Source organism: Polistes dominula, unplaced genomic scaffold, assembly GCF_049000335.1.
Source record: "Polistes dominula isolate Pdom_NZ unplaced genomic scaffold, Pdom_raw_medaka contig_28, whole genome shotgun sequence".
In the NCBI taxonomy this organism is placed as follows: Eukaryota; Metazoa; Arthropoda; class Insecta; order Hymenoptera; family Vespidae; genus Polistes; species Polistes dominula.
In genome coordinates, this window is record NW_028300879.1 from 7,223,755 (window position 1) to 7,244,347 (window position 20,593).

Here is a 20,593-nt window from a genome sequence, read left to right on the forward strand (position 1 = left end):
AGCTACATAGGTTGTATGTAATAAGTTTTTAGAAAACAATATAAGCTTTCATTAAATATTTAAAAATTACTTTAACAATCTACTACACTCTTCTTTTACTCTTGCTAAATGTAAAAGTAGACGTCATGATAACACAGGGGCCATGAAATAATTGCAGTAGAAGGAAATATTAATTTTGTTGCATAGCTTATTTTGAAAATTATTTTCATTTGAGGAATATTATTCCGTTTCCATCATAAAAACCATCCAAACAGTCTTAAACACAACATTGAATAAATACAACAAGCGTAGTGGACAACGGCAATTCTAAAAGTCCGCTCGAAGAGGAAGCTACATAGATTGTGTGTAATAAGTTTTTTAAAAACAATATGAACCTATATTTATTATTTACAATTTATCATTACATTCTACTTCAATTTCTTTTATTCTACCTAAATGTAAAACTGCCTTTCATTATTGCACAGAAGCTATAAAATAAACAGTAATAAAAAAACCTTAATTAAAGCAACAATCGTAATGAGCAACAGCAATTTTAAAGGTGGATCTCAAAGAGGAAGCTATATAGGTTGTATGTAATAAGTTTTTAGAAAACAATATGAGCTTTCATTCAATAATTAAAAATTGCTTTAACAATTTACTACACTCTTATTTTACTCTTGCTAAATGTAAAAATAGACGTTATGATAACACAGGGGCCATAAAATAATTTCAAATAGAAGAACAAGTTGATACAGTTGCATAACTTTGATTAAAAATTATCTTTATTTCAGGAATATTATTCTATTCCCAACATCAATATTATCCAAACAGTCTTAAACACAACATTGAATAAAAGCAAGAAGCATAATGAACAGCGGTTATTCTTCAGGCGGATCTCAAAGAAAAAGCTACATAGGTTGTACTTAACTAGTTTTTAGAATACAATTTAAGTTTATAGTAAATATTTACAATTAATCTTAACATTCTACTACAGTATTCTTTTATTCTAGCTAAATGTAAAGCTAAATTTCGTAATTATACAGGGGCCATGAAATAATTGCAAATAGAATAAAAAATTGATACAGTGCAGAGCATTAAATTAAAATTATCTTCATTTGAGGAGTAATATTCAAATCATACATGCATACCATCTAAAGAGTCATAAATACAACATTGAATAAAAGCAACAAGCGTAATGGACAACGGCAATTCGAAAAGTGAATCTCCAAGAAGAAGCTACATAGATTGTGTGTAATGAGTTATTAGAAAACATAATGAACGTATATTAAAATATTAAAATTCTTTTAACATTCTACTACACACTTCTTTTATTCTAACAAAATGTAAAAATATATGTTATGATTAAACAGTGGCTATTAAATAATTGCAATAGAAGGAAATATTAATTCTGTTGCATAGCTTTATTTGAAAATTATCTTCATTTGAGGAAAATTATTTCATTTCCAACATAAAAACCATCCAAACAGTCTTAAACACAACATTGAATAAATGCAACAAGCGTAGTGGACAACGGCTATTCTAAAGGTAAATCTCAAAGAAGAAGCTACATATATTGTGTGTAATGAGTTTTTTAAAAACAATATGAACCTATATTTATTATTTACAATTTATCATTACATTCTACTTCAATTTCTTTTGTTCTACCTAAATGTAAAACTGCCTTTCATTATTGCACAGAAGCTATAAAATAAACAGTAATAAAAAAACCTTAATTAAAGCAACAATCGTAATGAGCAACAGCAATTTTAAAGGTGGATCTCAAAGAGGAAGCTACATAGGTTGTATGTAATAAGTTTTTAAAAAACAATATTAACTTTTAATAAATATTTGAAAATTATTTTAACATTTTACAACACTCTTCGTTTATTCTAACATAATGTAAAACTAGATGTCATGATTACTCAGGGGCCATGAAATAATTGCAATAGAAAGAAACATTAATTCTGTTGCATAGATTTATTTGAAATTTATTTTCATTTGAGGAATAATATTCCATCTTCTACATACATACCATCTAAAGAGTCATAAATACAAAATTGATTAAGAGCAACAAGCTTAGTGAACAACGGCAATTCTGAAAGTCCGCTCGAAGAGGAAGCTACATAGGTTGTATGTAATAAGTTTTAAGAAAACAATATGAGCTTTCATTAAATATATAAAAATTATTTTAAAATTCTACTACACTCTTCTTTTATTCTAACAGAATGTAAAAATATTGTCACGTCCCAGTGACGACTAATTTCGAACTTTGCTGCGCCAATTATGCGAGTGTTCTATTTGTAAGTCGTTAGTCGATTACTATTTAGCTATATTCGTACCTTGTAATATTTGTACTCCTAATTTTGTCTTATAACTACTTTCATGAACGACCATCGATATTGGCATTTGTTGATCACACGTAAATGTGATGGCAAGGATCCATTGTCGTTCATGATCGTGAGAAAGTAAGTAAAGGGTAGATTTTTGCAGTCCTACAGTATCCATTTTCTTGCTGACTATAGTTGAGATTACGCTTCAAAGATAGAACGCGCGTGACTTTTTGTAAAATCTACGGGTAACCGTAACTGATATCTGTTTAGACGAAAAACGATATTTTTCTAAATTAGCAGAATCCACAGTTGATAGAAACTGATATTTTTCCATTTCGAGGAATCGTAGTCAGCAGCATGTAATATCCCAAAATCTGCAGTTTACCGAATGAAAGTGGGTAGTGAGGTAGGTATTTTGCGCAGGTGGGAGGTGTTCCCACCCTTTCGAATTAGGCCTGACGGGAGAAACTGTGTTCTTCCCTGCCGGCAGTCTACCATATTCCGCAGTAGAGTTCGCATTAAAATTAGCCTTTACTTTGTTAGCGATTTACAGCATCTATCGTTTACTTATTCTTCGCGACTAAACTTAACTTCTAACTTAGCCATATTAGTACTTTATTTTGCTTTACTGTTAATAAAGATCTTGTGTAATTTTAACTTTATTTAGGAATATACTGTTATTTTCGTAAAATTGGAAGTGTTTGTGCAAAGTTAAATTAATTTCCTCATCATACACAAATCCTGTTGCCTACCTACACGGCGCTAGCACTACGGAACCCGAGCAGCTTCAGGGGTCTGACGATCAATCGACCAAGGAAAGGCCATCTTCCAGGAAATCTTAAACATCTTAAAGCAATAGTGAAATCGGGTAAAACACTATCATTTACTCGTTTGGTGGGTTACTCTCTTTCTTAGAACAGATCCCGGGTAAAATCTGGCTTTACAGATTGACCCAAAACAGGGCACATCTTCTTTTGACCGAGTAAACGCTGGTGGCGTGACCGAGTCAAAAGAAATTATCTTTGAAATTGTTCTTGTTCGTTGACATCCCCTTCTGGGACGTCACAATCTTCATCTTATATTTCAGACCAGCCCCTCTTTCTTCTGTCTATGAGTTCCTTTCTATGTGCTGGTTCTCCAATTAGCCACCAGTACCTGTTACTTAGCCTTCTGAAGTCCATTTTGTCGCAATCTGGGATTGTCATTGAGTAGACCCAGTCCGTGTTCGGCGACAAGACGTCTTCTGGCCTTAGTTCAATTTTCTTGTTGGCTTGGTGGCGGCGCCAATGGTATATGATCGGCTTGCTATTGGCGTCTTGGATCAACTCCAATTTTATCAAAATACGTGAACGCCTACGGTGGGATACACGCCGAGTTTTGGTTCCTTGTCTTAGCCTTCGCGTCGTCGATTAACGCCAGTCTTTTTATTTCATTATTAGTACTGGCTGGCATTTTGCTTAAGTAATCTCTCGTTAGTTTTATGATAAAGTTGTCTATTCGTGAGATCCCCGCCAGCTTGTAGAGTATCCTATTACTGATGATTTTTTTATAATTCGACTCTCTTGATCGGTTTATTCCAAGGCATGCCTTTAAGCATTTCCTTTCGAAGATTCTCAGTTTTTCCATTTGAGATGCGCTGGCGTTCCACCATATGGGCGCCGGGTAGGTCAGAATCGGTCTTATTAGCAGTTGGTAGCATATAACTTTGGCCTTTCCATTTAGCTCTCTTGCGTGGAATAGTCTGTTGTTTGCCTTGAAAGCCATTTGTGCTTTATTCAGTGGCGTCTCGAGATGTCCGTTGAGCTGGGCGAGATGTTCAATGTGCATCCCGAGATATTTCACTGTAGTTTTTCTTGGTATTTGTACTAGTTCTCCTGTATTTGGATCCGTCGCCCTTATTCCGAATTCATTTTTGTTTCTTTTTTGGTGTCTGCCCATGTGTTCACAAGTTCTTCTGAACAGGATAGTCTCGCATTTTTGGTGGTTTACCCTCAGATTCCACATTCTGTAGAACCGATTGTTTTTATCAAGTAGGTCTTGAAGCTGTTCCTTAATCTTGTCTGGTGTTTTTTCAGACACGCAAACAATCACATCATCAGCGAATGCAATAGCTCGCTTGTTCTCTTTGTTAAGGTTGAACATTTTTAGTAGTGATACTGTGAAGATGACAAAAAGTATTGGGGATGAAACCGTGCCCTGTTGCAGCCCCTCCTCGATGTTAAAAATTCTGCTCGAGGTATTGTTACCGTCCCAGGTTATAAATCTTTTGTTATACACCATATCCAATGTGATAAGAGTTAGCTACGACCTGAACCCCAATCTTATTAGTTTGTATATTAGTTCATCTAGCCACACCGAATCAAAAGCCTTTTCCAGATCGATCAGTACAGCCCCTATCATTATTCGGTTATAATGAAGTTTTTCTGTAAGGAAGTCCAGTAGGTAGTGGATAGCATGAATTGTGGAATGCTTGCGCCTGAACCCAAATTGCTGGTTTGGGATTAGAGAATTATTGTAGCAGAATTTATTTATCTGTGCTGTAATGATCGACTCATAGACCTTGCTGAGTACTGGCGTTAAGCTTATCGATCTGTAGCTCGATGGTTCTCCTGGGTCCTTATCTTTTTTTAGTATTGGTAATACTTCGGCTTTTTTCCATATTTTTGGATAGTAAGAGTGGTTTAGTGCGTTGTTGAAAATGACTACGAGGTTGCTCACTGCATTTATTAGCAGATGTTTTAGCACTATGGTGGGTATCTCGTCTAAACCGCTAGAGGTTTTGTTAGGTAGGTGCTTTAGTATTTTGTCTAAGCTGTTATAGTTGCAGTAGTAGGCGTTGGCTGCTTCATAATTCGGACGAGTTGCTCTGTTGGTATCGTTGAAGTTTAGGTGTGTGCATTTTGTTCTTCTGTTTTGTTCAAGTTCTTGTCTAATTTTTTCTGCCTTAGTTTCTACAATTTCTTTTAGCCTTGTGCCGTTGTTAAGGTTTCTTGTGGAATTGATGGATTCTAGGTAGTTTCCAATCACATTTAGTTTAGTTGTTGGATCGGTGATAATTATTTTGCCTTCTGTGTTTATGTTATCGGTGTTAACGTTTAGTTTACCAATAATTGGATCGTTGGGATCAACCACCTGATCGCCAATCTTAACCCATTCTTTGCTTCTTAGCAGTCTGTTAATTTTAGGGAAGAAGGTAGACGCATCTCGATGGTTTATCTGTTTTAGCTGCCCTTTGTAATAGCTGGCCGTCGCCCTAGCAAATTAATTTCTTAATTGCATTTTTAATGCATTTCATGATTACTTTGGTTATTATTATTTCGCTTCTCCATCTGTTTGGGTTGTTCCTTTGCATTTTGTGAAGTGTTTGGATGTACTTTGTTTTGTTCTTCTGCAGTTTTTTTATTTTGATATTGAGGTATTTGTGTATATTGTTATGAGGCTTGAATTTTGGTACTGTTCGTTCAATGGTTGTCAGTATTGCGTCGTTTAAGTCAGTAATGCTATTATCTATTTCGTCAATGTCTAGGTTTCTGTTGTCTGGGATTTTGTTGGTATAGTTCTTTTGCAGTTTTTTTTTTGAATTTGGGCCATTTTGTTGCTTTGTAGTTGTATCTGTGATTTTCGTTTCTACTATTGTCATATTCTGTATGATTAGATACTTTCACTGAAAACTGTAGCGCTTGGTGGTCGCTATCATAAGAGCGGGTTTTGATTTTACCATTTACCAGGTCTATTATTTAGAGGTTTGTTAGGCAGATATCTAGGTACGTTGAACTGTCCAAGCGGGTTGGGGTGGTGGTTGTGTATATTTTTACTCCGAATTTACTGGCATCGGAATATTCCCACTTTCTCATGTACTTGCCTCTTTCATTGTCGGCGTGGTCGCCCCATTCAGTTCTTCTCGCATTAAAGTCTCCAGCTATTACAAAGGCGCAGTCCCGATATTCGGCTGGAATTTTTGTCATTAAATGGTTGAGCTCATTGATGAATATAGATTTGTTGGAGTTTGTTGCGTATCACTACAAATAAATTTTTAGGCAGATTATTGTTCGTTTTGATTTTTATTATTGTATATTCTATTATTTCGTTACCTGCTGAAGTAAGGTAGTTTACGACATCATAGTTAATTTCCTTTTTTATTAAGATTGCCGTTCCTTCTCCCTGTTTGGAATTCGGGCGGTCGGTTCTTACTATTTCATAGTTTCTATATGCAATTCTGTGATTACTATTGAGTTTTGTCTCTGATATTAGGGCGATATCCGGAGAGGCGTCTTCCAGTAGAGCTAGTAGTTCTAATCTTCTGACGTTGTGTTGTATTGAGTTCACATTGATTGCTATTATTTTTATTATTTGGTGTGTCTTAATCTCATGTTTTCATTTCTGCGCGCTGTATTAGTCATTTTTATATCCTAGCTGATCGAATAGAAAATTGACTTTTTTTTTATATCTTCGATTCTGTTAATTTGACTGTTGAGTTTTTCAACTGTTCTATCAATTTTTTGCATTCCTCTCATTAGTTCGTTTGCCCAGTTTGGCACTTCATTATTATTGTTATTTATGTCTTGTTGGTTAATCAGTTTTGGTTTTGGCCCTGGTTTAAACCATGCGTTTTGTGTTGGTTCGGTTTGATAGGTAGGCCTTGTTTTTGGTAACAGTGGCCAGTCGTTAACGTCGCTTATTATTCTTTCGGTTGCCCTCCGTTGAAGACTTTCGTTGATGATGGCTCTTCTTCTTATCCTCTCTATCGCTTCTTTTTTGTATATCTTCGATTGTTCTGTTGCGAACTTTATATACGGGCAACCCTTGTAAGATGCTGGGTGTTCGTGTCTCCCACAGTTCACGCATAGTGGCATTTCTTTGGTGTCGTTTGCCGTGATTGTGCACTTGCCCCTTTCGTGACTTCCCCCGCATTTTACACATCGGTACTTCATTTGGCACTGTGAGGAAGTGTGCCCTACTATTTGGCAGTTTTTGCATTGTGTGATGCCTTTTTTGATCAGCTGTTCCCACCGCGTGTTTTGGCTGAGCAATTGACCCACCTTAAGCAAATCCTTTTTGTTGCTGTCAGGTTTAATTTGGATGATGAAATGTTGTTTCATATAGTTGCTTCTTTTGCATGGCATTGCAATTATCTTCGTTATTTCGACATTGCGGAGTTTGAGGTCTTCTAGTGCACTTTTTATGTCTTCGCTGCTATAGCCGCCGTAGAAGTTTTTTAATACTGTTGATTGTGGTTTTAGCTCTTTTGGGGTGTATGTGTAATATTGTGCGTTGCTTTCTTTTAGCTTTTCTTTTATTAGGTTGCAGGTTTCGTTGTCCTTCGCTCTTATTAGGTGGCTACCGTTGTTTTGTCTGATTGTAAAATTTTAAGAGTTTATCCCTTTCTCTGTTAGTGCGTCAGTGGTTACTTTGACGTCATCACCCATTATGAAGATGGGCTGAGGCTTTGAGCGTCTGTGCTGCTCTCTGATGGTCGCATTACACGACTCGTTCGCTTCATCTTCCTTTGTGATTTCGCGCTCTGTCGCCAGTCGGCGCTGCGAGTTACTAGTTTGCAGAGGGTTTCTCTATAGTAAAGATAATATTAGACTTAATTTTTATTTTATGATTTTTATTGTTAGGATGCGACTTGCTTTTCTTTCTTGTACACTTCTCAACGGCTACGCACAGACTGTTCTAGTCTGGTGACCACTACTTGTTAGCGTGGTTCCCTAACCTTCTAGTAACTTTAGAGGGCGCGACCTTCGGTCGTACCGCTACATTACTCCCTTCGGAGCATTTTTCTTATTACATAAAATGCGAAACTTAAAACTATAGATGTTTACAAGTATATAAAAATATATAAAGATATATAAAAATATTGAACTATCTCTATCCTACTTAATAAGTTTTAATTGGTACATACGAATCAATATTGCAATCTTTTTCGACGAACGCTGGTTTTAGTCTTTCTATAGATACATTTATATGTTTTCCTTTATAGTTAATTTTAAAAATATTATCTGTAATTCTTTGTATAATTTCGTATGGACCTTCGTAAGGCGCTTCTAATGGTTTTTTTACAGCGTCGACCCTTAAAAATATGTGCGTACATGTATACAACCTATCCTGAATAAAGTGTTTCTTTTTGATATGGTGCGCTGTGAGTATCGGTCTGATTTGCCTTATATGTTGTCTTAATTTTTCTAAGAATATGTGTGGATCTTGTAATAGTTCTTCGCTGAGGAAAAATTCTCCTGGTAGTCTGATGTTTTCACCATATACCAATTCCGCAGCTGAAGCTTTTATATCTTCCTTTAGGCTTGTGCGTAGACCAAGGAGCACTGTTGGTAGTATTCCTACCCAGTCTTTTTCTTCATGGCACATTATTGCTGCTTTAAGTGATCTATGCCATCTTTCTATCATTCCATTTGATGCAGGGTGATATGCTGTTGTTCTAATTCTTTTCGCTCCGACTAATTTGGTTAACGCTTCAAATAGTTGACTTTCAAATTGCGTTCCTTGATCAGTTGTAATTGTAATAGGAGAACCAAATCTTGAAATCCACTGCGAATAAAATGTTGTTGCCACTGTATCTGCTGAGGTATCCGGCATTGGAATTGCTTCCAGCCAACGAGTAAACCTATCGATCATAGTTAGGCAGTATCTCATATTTTTAATCGTTGGTAATGGACCTATTATATCTATGTGTACATGTTCGAAACGTCCTTGTGGTACTTCTATTTTCGCAGGTACCTGTTTGTTATGACGGCTTATTTTGCACTTTTGGCATGCTAAACATGTATTGGACCATTCTGCAATATCTTTGTTCATTTTTGGCCACATGAAGCTTTTTCCTATAAGGTGTTTTGTTACTCTGCCGCTGGGATGTGACAAATTGTGTACGTTCTTAAAAATCTGCCTCCGTAAAGAGACTGGAACGTATGGTCGTATGCTTTTTTCCTACTATGTCGCCATAAATATATTTATCAGAGCTATCGAGGAAAATCTTCTGCAGGTTCCATTTTTCTTCTGTCAAAATATTCTTTAGTTCGTCATCCTCTTGTTGCTTTGCCATTAGCTCTTCTGTTGATACCAGGACTGGCATGTCTATGGTTTCCAGTCTTGACATAGCGTCAGCTGCCATATTGTCTTTTCCAGCAACGTAAACAATTTTAGAAGTAAACTGTCCTACGTAATCCAACTGTCTGGCTTGTCTTGGGCTTGCTTTATCCGTATTTTGCTTAAAAGCGTATGACAGTTGTTTATGGTCAGTCTCTATTATTAATTCTCTTCTTTCGACAAAATATCTGAAAAACTTTAGGCTTTTATAGATAGCTAATAATTCCCTATCATACACCCTATATCTAATTTGCGCTTTTTCTAGTTTCCTTGAGAAATATGTTAGTGGTTCCCATTTGTTATCGCAGAATTGTTCTAAAACTGCTCCAATTGCGTTATCGGAAGCATCAGTCTTTAATTTTAATACTGCTTTCTCTTTTGGGTATGCCAATAACGTTGCTGTGGCAATTGCTTCTTTGGCTTTTTTGAAAGCTTCTTCCGCTGCTTGATTCAATTCTATCAGTCTTTTGTCGTGCTTCTTGGCACCTACCATACATTTGTTAGGTGGGTCAAGCCACTCTGCAGCCTTTGGTAAGAACCTCCTATAAAAATTCACTACCCCAAGGAAACGTCGCATATCTGAAACAGTCTTTGGTTTGGTATAGTTTTGTATAGCGTGGACTCGTTCATCCAACGGCGCTATACCCTTATTATCTATCTTATAACCTAAGTAGTTTACGCTATTTTGAAAAAAATTGCACTTTGAAATATTTATTGTTAGTCCATATTGCCTAAGTCTATCAAGTATTGCACGCAGATGTTTTTCATGGGATTCCTTATTTTTAGACGCTACAATTATATCATCTATGTAACAGGCACAGAAATCTAATTTGCTTAATACTATGTTCATAAACCTTTGGAATGTTTGCGCCGCGTTACATAAACCGAAAGGCATTACTGTGTATTCGAACAAACCAAAAGGTGTAATTACCGCTGTTTTTTCTAGGTCTTCCTCAGCCAACGGAATTTGGTAATATGCTCTAGACAAATCTATTGTGGAAAATATATTACAGTCACGGAATTGTTGCGTGACGTCGTGTACATGTGGAATAGGGTACCTGTCTGGTACCGTAACGCTATTCAATCGCCTATAATCTCCACATGGCCTCCATTCGCCATTTTTCTTTGGTACCATATGCAGAGGGCTCGCCCATTGACTCTTGGACGGGCGACAGATTCTTTCGTTGACTAGTTGCTGAAATTCGGCTTGTGTGATTCGCAGTTTTTCCGGATTTAGTCTTCTTGCTTTCTCTGCTATTGGAGGACCTTTTGTGGTAATATAATGTTTCACCGTGTGGCTGATGGGTTTCCTTGAAGTTGGTTTAGTTAAATCTGCATACTCCCTAAAAAATTCTAAATACGGACTATTGCAATTAATGGTCAAAATGGTTGGAACGTCAATATTTACTAATTCTGCTTTCCTAGAAAGCAATGTATTGCCGTCCAACAATTTTTTGTTTCTTAAATCTGGTAGTAAGTTATAAAAATGTAAGAAATCGGCGCCTATTATTGCTTTAGAAACATTTGCTATAATAAATCTCCATGAAAAATCTCGAGGAAGTCCAAGATTTAAGTTTAAAAGTTTTTTTCCGAATGTGTCTATTTCTGCACCGTTTGCCGCGTATAACTTACACGTATTGTCTTTGGTTTCATGTAACGAAGTACGTGGAATCACTGAGACGTCTGCACCAGTGTCTATTAGAAAACATGCTCCTGTTTTCTTATCATTTACCATGAGGCGCAGGTTTTTCGTCGCGTCGTCAACCGCCTCTATTTGAGACGCTTGCACTAGTTTTCCGAAGGCTTTCTTTCATCCGGGCCTGTCCACTTGCACGGGGATCTGCACTTCCACGATCGTTCCGCGAATTTCCAGTGGTAATAACATAGGCCGTCATCGTTTCGGTGAGTGTTTGACGATCGGCTTCGACTTCGGGATCTTCCGCGGAAACTTCGGTATTTTCTTCTGCCGCGCATCAATTTTTCTATCTTCTCTGTTAGTTGCGCGATTTCCCGCCTGAATTCTGCTACCTCGCGATTGGTTGTTGTTTGAGCGGCACTTCCTATTGGCGCTTCTTCCGAAATGGCGGCCGTTTCTGGCAGACGCTCTCTCTCGAGAATCTTGTCACCCATTTCCGCTAACTTTGCGGGTGACGTATTTTCGTCTGCAATGGCCAGGATCCTTTGTGCCCTGGTTGGCATCCTTTGCATCCATAAAGTTACGAGCATTTTTTTCACTAATACTATCACCTGCTAAGCGTTTAATTTCTCTCCAAAGTTCGGATGGTTTTTTGTCTCCTAATTCAATTCCCATTAATAATCGCCTTAGCCGTTGTTCGTCGGATTTAGTTAGTCTGTGTATTATTGCTTCTTTTAAATGTGTGTACGTACATTGCTCGGGGGGGGGATGCTAAGATGTCGTATACCTCTCTTATCAGCGTGGTATCCAAATTCCTTACCACCGCTGAAACCTTTACGGCATCCGATTTAATGTTGTACGCCGCGAATTCCTTTTCCAACATTACGAACCATAAATTTGGTTCCTCTTTCCAAAAAGCTGGAAGCGTTACATTTCTTAAACTCACTGGCGTTGATTTCCTTTGTGTATGTATCGGCACGGGCCACGTCGGCTTCGCTGGTTGGTTGCGCCATTGTTTTTCTTTTTATTATTTTTTCTATTTTAGTTGTTGTATTATTTTTTTATTTTTTTATGTGGACGTATCCGGGTTTCGGCACCAATTCACTGTAGAGGGTTTCTCTTAGAGGCTAGGGAACCAGGCTTACAAGAAGTAGTTACTAGTCTGTACGTAGCTGTTGAGAAGTGTACAACTAAGAAAAGCAAGTCGCATCCGTTAAATAAAAATCATAAAACAAAATTCAGTCTAATATTATCTTTACTATAGAGAAACCCTCTACATAGTTGTGGGGAACAAGGTTAACGGAAAAGGTTGATCTGGAGATTTACGCGATAGTCGTCAATTAAAGTAACAAAAATATATAAATTTATTAACAAGATACAACTAAACTCTTGGACGCCATATATAGGACTAACTTACATTTCGACCGTTACGTTCAACTTGGGTTTAGTTAGTCTAGTACCCGCATAGGGAGGAAGGGCGCCAGTGTGCCGCGTCGATACACTAGGCACGTATCGCCACAACCACTCCCTCCCTAACATTTAACCTATCTTATTCTTAACAATATGTACAGTCTTTGAGGTTAATAATCTTTGGTACCTAATAAGTTTTAAATTGCACAGTTTTCTTTTCTTGTAGGTTTTCAAAAAACGCTGGTTTTAAACGTTCTGTAGACATATTTGTTGCTATTCCTTTGTAATCTATTTTAAAAACATGATCTGTCAGTCTTTCTATTATTGGAAATGGTCCTTCGTATGGTGCGTCTAATGACTTTTTCATTGCGTCTACTCTTACAAAAACATGGGTGCAGCTGTACAAGGTTTTGTGTACGAAAGGTTTGCTTTTTATATGATGTGCTGTTGGTACAGGACGTATTCTTCTCATATGTTCTCTGAATTTTTCTATATACATCTGTGGATTATCTGGTAGCTCTTCATTTAGAAAAAATTCTCCGGGAAGTCTTAGCGTTACTCCATATAGCATTTCTGCTGCGCTTGCTTTTAAATCTTCCTTATAGCTAGTACGTAAACCTAATAAAACTGTTGGTAAAATATCAACCCATTCTGTTGAACCGCTACAAATTATAGCTGTTTTGAGAGATCGATGCCATCGCTCTATTATTCCATTTGAAGCTGGATGATAAGCTGTTGTGCGAGTTCTTGTGCAACCTAAAAGTTTAGTCAGTGCATTAAATAATTGAGATTCGAATTGTGTACCTTGGTCTGTAGTAATCGTAACCGGAGCTCCAAATCTAGCGATCCATGTGCTATATAATGCGGTTGCTACTGTGTCAGCTGTTATATCTTTTATTGGAGTGGCTTCAGGCCATCTTGTAAAACGATCTATCATTGTAAGACAATATGTATATCCTTTTGATGGTGGTAATGGTCCTACGATATCTATATGGATGTGTTCGAATCGTCCCTTGGGTACCTCTATTTTTTCCGGAGTGATTTTATTATGGCGTTGTATTTTGCTTTTCTGGCACTTAATGCATGTTCTACTCCATTCTCTGATGTCTGCGTTCATTTTTGGCCATACGAAACTTTTCGCGATGATTCTCTTGGTGTTTCTACCACTGGGATGCGATAAGTTATGGGTGGCATTGAAAATTCTTTTACGTAGACTGTTCGGTACGTATGGACGTATATCATCTTTCTCTATGTCACAATACAGGTAGGAGTTTGAATCGTTTATTCTAATTTTGTACAGCTTCCACATAGGCATGCTTCCCTTTAAAATCTGTTGAAGTTCTTCATCTGTAGTTTGTTCTCTGATGAGTTCTTCAGTGGAGATTATGGTTGGCATGTCAATTTGCTCGATTCTCGATAGCGTGTCTGCTATTTGGTTATTTTGGCCTGTTATATGTACTATTTTTGTTGTAAATTGGCCGATATAATCTAGGTGTCTTAATTGTCTTGGAGTGGCTTTGTCGGATTTCTGGTGAAAAGCTTGAGTCAATGGTTTATGGTCGGTTTGTATAGTTATGTCTTGGCCTTCTAGAAGATGTTTGAAAAATTTTATACTTTTGTAGATGGCCAAAAGTTCTCGATCATAAGTGCTATATTTGAGTTGAGCTTTTTCGAGTTTTCTAGAGAAAAATCCGAGAGGTTTCCATTCGTCATTTTCCAATTGTTCCAAGACAGCTCCAATCGCCTTGTCTGAAGCATCAGTTGATAATCGTAGTTTTGCGTTTTCCTTAGGATAGTGTAGCAGTGATGTATCTGATATTTGTTTTTTACATAACTCAAATGCTTCTTCTGTGAGTGGAGTCCATTTTATCGGACGTTTGTCTCTTTTTTTTGTTCCAGTTAGTAAGGAGTTTAGCAATATATGAGTTTCTGCTGCTTTTGGTATAAACCTCCTATAGAAATTTAGTATACCCAGAAAACGTCTTAGGTCTGTTATCGTTTTAGGTTTGGGGTAATTCTGAATTGCCTGAACTCGTTCTGTCAACGGTGCAATACCAGCAGAGCTTATTTCAAAACCCAAATACCTGACTTTTTCCTTTGCCAATATGCATTTGTCTATATTTATAGATAAACCGTACTCCTCTAATCTTTTAAATACTGTTTGTAGATGTTGGTAATGTTCTTCTACTGATTTAGAAGCTATTAATATGTCATCTATATAGCAATAACAGTAGTGAAGGTTACGTAATACCGTGTCCATAAATCTCTGGAAAGATTGTGCTGCATTGCATAAACCAAAAGGCATTACCAGATATTCGAATAAACCGAATGGTGTAATTAATGCTGTTTTTTCTCTGTCTTCAGGAGCTATGGGAATTTGATGATAAGCACGAGCGAGATCTAAAACTGAGTATATTTTTGAGCCTTCTAACTGATGTGTAAAGTCGTGTATATGAGGAAGAGGATACCTATCTGGTTGAGTTATACTATTGAGCCTACGGTAGTCACCGCATGGTCTCCATTCTCCAGTTTTCTTCCTTACCATATGTAAAGGACTAGCCCATTGACTTTTTGACGGTTGACAAATACCTTGTTTTAGCATTAATTCGAATTCTTTCTTTGCAGCTTTAAGTTTTTCGGGTGGAAGACGTCTCGCTTTTTCTGTAATTGGAGGTCCTTTAGTTACTATGTAATGTTGAACTCGATGCTTTGTACTATTGGTGAAGTTTGGCTTGGTGATCGCCACGAATTTCCTTAGCAGCTCGTGACATCCACTACTGCTATTGATCGTAGTAATTGTGGGGTGACTGGAATTGCTAATTTCACCTCTGCTAGAAAGTTGCGTTTTGCCATCAATCAATTTTTTATTTTTTATGTCCACCAGTAAATTATAATATCCTAGGAAATCTACTCCCAAAATTGCTCTTGTTGTTTTTGCAACTGTGAACTTCCATATAAATTGTCTACGTAAGCCTAGGTTTATGGAAAGTACTTTTTTACCATACGTATGAATGGTTGAACCGTTTGCAGCATATAGGTTATATTCGCTGTCTAATGTTCTCCTGTCACCAGATGTTTTTGGGATAACAGATATATCAGCGCCTGTGTCTATCAAAAATCTTATTCCGGATATTCTGTCTGGAATTATGAGGCGGCTTTGTCTCTGTGCACCATCTCCAATCGCCTCAATATTAGATGGTGTATCTAGTTTCCCTGTTTTCGCTGATCTGGGCCGGTCCAGTTACAAGGTTTACGACATCTCCATGACTTTTCGCCAAATTTTGCATGGAAATAGCATGGTCTATTCCTATTACGACTCCTAGATCTTGATCTATTCCTGGAATGATAAACTGGTCGATCATATTGTCTGCCATGATATTTACCTCTTACTAAGGTTTCCAGGTGGGCCATTTTTTCTGTGAGCTGTGCCATTTCGTCATGTAGTTTTCTATCTTGTGTTTCGTCTCCCGAGCTTTTGTCAACTATGGTTGCTACCTCATAATGCCCTGTTCTTTCTATTGTTTTATCGGCTAGGGTTGCTAGACGTTCGAGACCAACGTCTTCTACGACTGCTAGTACTTCCTGTATTCTCGTTGGCAATCTCTGTAACCATAGGGTTTGTAGGACTTGGGTACTTACATTGTCTCCTGCTAATAATTTCATTTCTCTTAGCAGAACTGAAGGTTTTTTGTTCTGTAGCTCCAAGCCTGTAAGGAGTTGTCGAAATTTTGATTCTTCCGACGCTGTTAAGCGTGTGATCAATGCCTCCTTTATTTCAGTATATGAATCGTTAGACGTGGTGGCAATTATGTCCGCCACAATTTTCAAGGTCGCAACATCCAAATGTCGGACAACTGCTGCGCTTTTTACGGCATCAGAGCGTACATTATAAGCTGCGAATTCACGCTCTAGCATCATGAACCATAGCGTTGGTTCGTCTCTCATGAAAGGAGCTAATTTAACGCTACGAAATTCGCTTGCCTGTATCTCGGGTCCTTTGTTCTCTGTTCGACTATCTGCGCCATTTTTTGCTGTACCGGTCTTTGTTCCCTGAATTTCCATTTTTTTTCCTTTTTTTATATTCCCGGGTTTCGGCACCAATTATTTATGTGGGGAACAAGGTTAACGGAAAAGGTTGATCTGGAGATTTACGCGATAGTCGTCAATTAAAGTAACAAAAATATATAAATTTATTAACAAGATACAACTAAACTCTTGGACGCCATATATAGGACTAACTTACATTTCGACCGTTACGTTCAACTTGGGTTTAGTTAGTCTAGTACCCGCATAGGGAGGAAGGGCGCCAGTGTGCCGCGTCGATACACTAGGCACGTATCGCCACAATAGTAATTAAAAGTAGTGACATCTGTGGATCAACATATGAACCTATGAACGAGGCCATGGGAAAGGTCCAAGTAATGGTTTAGGCAGAATTTTGAAGCAAATGGTTGATCGTGCGAATCTTCTATCAACAGCTGATGACCAAATTTAAAAATTCGCAGAGATATGCCCGCAGAGGCAAAAAAGAATGCTTCCGGAATCTATTTTCACTTCATTTCAAATGAGCAGATTCAGTATACTGAAAAAAAAACTTAACAAAAGACTCAAAAATGCTCTGTCTGTGTAAGGAATCCGAAGTTGTCATGCCGCTATCGCCATTTTGATTGATGTAATAAGGATGAAAACTTCATCATCATCTGAGCATGGAAAAAATTTCCGATTAAAATATATAGATATATACGAGTTTGTTAAAGAGCAAGAGACATGAAAAGCAGGTAAAGAATTGAAATTTTATATGTTAGTATTTTATCACAATATCAAATTTTTATTTAAAGATTAGTATTATATTGATGTTTTTCAGGTTAACAAGAAATCAAATACAATAAGAACTACATATTAATCTAATAGTCTACAATATTGACACTTTGATTGTACTTTATCGTCAATTTTCGTTTGGTTACTACACTACTGTGTAACTTACTGTGGTTACTACATACAGCGCTTGCAGAGAGCGATAATCTGCCAGACTTGTTTAAACACCAGTGAAAAAAAGAAAGCTAAATGAAGAAGAAACGATGGAATCTCCGGTACCATCATCTTCTCAATGTTTGGTATGCACGATTGCCGACTAATAGTGAGTTCGACTTCAAAAATAAATGCTTTTTTTGTAACAAGCCTCTAGATTCAAAGCAAAAGCCAATTAATCCAGGTTCGAAACGCTTATCTTAGGTGCAAACTGCTAGATATTGCTGAAAAGCGGAATGATGATTGTGGGAGAGAAATGATTCAATGATTAATGAGCATTAATTGTCTTGTCGAGAGTAAAGCCTCCTATCACAAACTATGCTATGCTCGATTTGTTTCGTCAGTTCAAACAGCACCTAAAATATCTGCTACAAAGCAGCGATTAGAAGAAGTATGACGATGATATATACATTGATCGACACCGTGGAAGAGAAACAAAAGTATATTACAAGCAATTTGAAATCCCCAAGATATGTAGTGATTGGTTCTGTGAAAATAATGTTGTCAAAGAACAACAGAAATTCATTATTAGTAACATTGCTGAAGAGATGATTCGGACCGAAACTCAAGAAATGAATGTAGAAAATCAATCGTATTTTTCACCCACTTAAACATGAAAAAGCAAATGACATTCCAGACGATGACGGAGAAGAAGTCAGCTTTAATGACTATTACGAAAAAAAAGATATAGATTTCCCCTATTATTAATTTAACAAAAATCTCGGCGGAAATTGTACAGTTACTTATGTAATTATTAAGAATAAACAAAAAATGTCAGAAACAATGTATTTTTTAAAATTTATTTTCATTCCCGTCTATATTTAACTCAGCTTTCTTTAAGTTACAAGCTTCTAACCTTAAACAGTCTTCAAAAAAGTAAAAAAAGTCTCAGTGGTGAAGCTTAATAAAAAGTATCAGGTATGAGAGTAATCATATTATTTTTAATATATCTCGAAAAGTAAGGAAGATAAAATATCATTGTAAATAAGCTTTTTTGTAGCAAATATAATTGTCTACAAAATATTGAAATAAAGGAATCGCTTTATCTTGCTAACTTTTTAAGATATATTCAAAAATGTAAGAAAAGGTGGGAATTGTTTTTTAATTTTTTTAATATATCTCGAAAAGGAATCGAAGTACGATATCATTGTACGAAACCTTTTTTGTAGCAAATAAAATTGTCTACAAAAAATAATTTATAATAATCGCTTTATCTTGCTCATTTTTAGATATTTTCAAAAATTAAAAAAAAGTGGGAATTGTTTTTTAATTTTCTTAATATATCTCGAAAAGTAAGCGAAAAACGATATCTTTGTACACGACATTTTTTGTAGCAAATAAAAGTGTATACAAAACATATTCTATAAGAAATCTGTTTATCTTGCCTACTTTTTAAGATAAATTAAAAAATGTAAGGAAAGTTAGGAATTTATTTGTTTATTTTTTTAATATATTTCAAAAATTTAGGGAAATACAATATCTTTGTAATAACCTTTTTTGTAGCAAATATAATGGTCTACTAAACATATTGTATAAAAAAATCGCTTTATCTTGCTTACTTTTTGAGATATTTTCAAAAATGTAAGAAATGGTGGGAACTGTTTTTTAAATTTTTGAATAAATCTCGAAAAGTAAGGGAAACACAATATCTTTGTACAATGTCTTATTTGTGGCAAATAAAATTGTCTACAAAACATTACAGCAAAGAAATCGCTTTATCTTGTTTACTATTTGAGATATATTTAAAATGTATGAAAAGGTGGGAATTGTTTCTTAATTTTGTTAATATGTCTCGAAAAGTAAGGAAAATAAAATATATTTGTCCCCGACCTTTTTTTAGCAAATAAAATTGTCTAAAAAACAAAATATATAAAAAATAGCTTTATCTTGATTACCTTTTTGCATATTTTCAAAAATGTAAGAAAAGCTGGGAATATTTTTTATTAGTTTTTAATATATCTCGAACAGTAAAAAAAATACAATAACTTAGTAAATAAAATTTATAGTAGGAAATAAAATTGTCTACAAAACATAATATATAAAAAATTGCTCTATCTTGCTTCTTTTTTGAGATATTATTAAAAATGTAAAAAAGGTGGGCATTTGTTTTATATTTTTTTAATATATCTCGAAAAGTAACATAAATACAATATCTTTGTACACGACCTTTTTTGTAGCAAATAAAATTGTCTAAAAAACAAAATATATAAAAAATCGCTCTATCTTGCTTACTTTTTTGCATATTTTCAAAAATGTAAGAAAAGCTGGGAATATTTTTTATTATTTTTTAATATATCTCGAAAAGTAAGGGAAATACAATATCTTTGTATATAAAATGTTTTGTAAAAAATAAAATTGTCTACAAAACATAATATATGTAAAATCGCTCTATCTTGCTTACTTTTTGAGATATTTAAAAGAATGTAAAAGAAGGTTGGAATTTTTTTTTTATCATTTTAATATATCTCGTAAAGTAAGGGAAATTCAATATCTTTGTAAATAATCTTTTTAGTAAGAAATAAAAATGTCTACAAAACATAATATACAAATATTTGCTCTATTCTTCTTACTTTTTGAGATATATTAATAAAAGTAAAAAAGGAAGGAATTTGTTTTTTATTTTTTTTAACATATCTCGAAAAGTCATAGAAATACAATATATTTGTATATAAAATTTTTGGAGGAAAGAAAATTGTCTACAAAACACAATATTCGTAAATTCGCTCTATCTTGCTTTCTTTTTGAGATATTCAAAAAAATCTAAAAAAAGGAGGGAATTTTTTATTAATTTTTTTAATATATCTCGAAAAGTAAGAGAAATACAATATCTTTGTATATAAAATGTTTTGTAGAAAATAAAATTGTCTACAAAACATAATATATGTAAAATCGCTCTATCTTGCTTTCTTTTTGAGATATTCAAAAAAATATAAAAAAAGGTTGGAATTTGTTTTTTATTTTTATAATATATTTCGAAAATTAAGGGAAATTAAATATCTTTGTAAATAACATTTTTGGTGAAAATAAAAATGTCTACAAAACATAATATATAAATAATTGCTCTATCTTTCTTACTTTTTGAGATATTTAAAAAAAAGTAAAAAAAGGA

General features: G+C 35.4%; 1 long non-coding RNA gene across 1 annotated transcript; it reads left to right on the forward strand.

Annotated features, from left to right (window-relative positions):
• The first annotated feature begins 17,050 nt into the window (after positions 1-17,050).
• Positions 17,051-18,128, forward strand: LOC149033686 (uncharacterized). The gene is made up of 3 exons (XR_016177260.1): positions 17,051-17,234; positions 17,321-17,593; positions 17,689-18,128. It is a non-coding gene; the product is annotated as an uncharacterized LOC149033686 (long non-coding RNA).
• Positions 18,129-20,593: the final 2,465 nt, after the last annotated feature.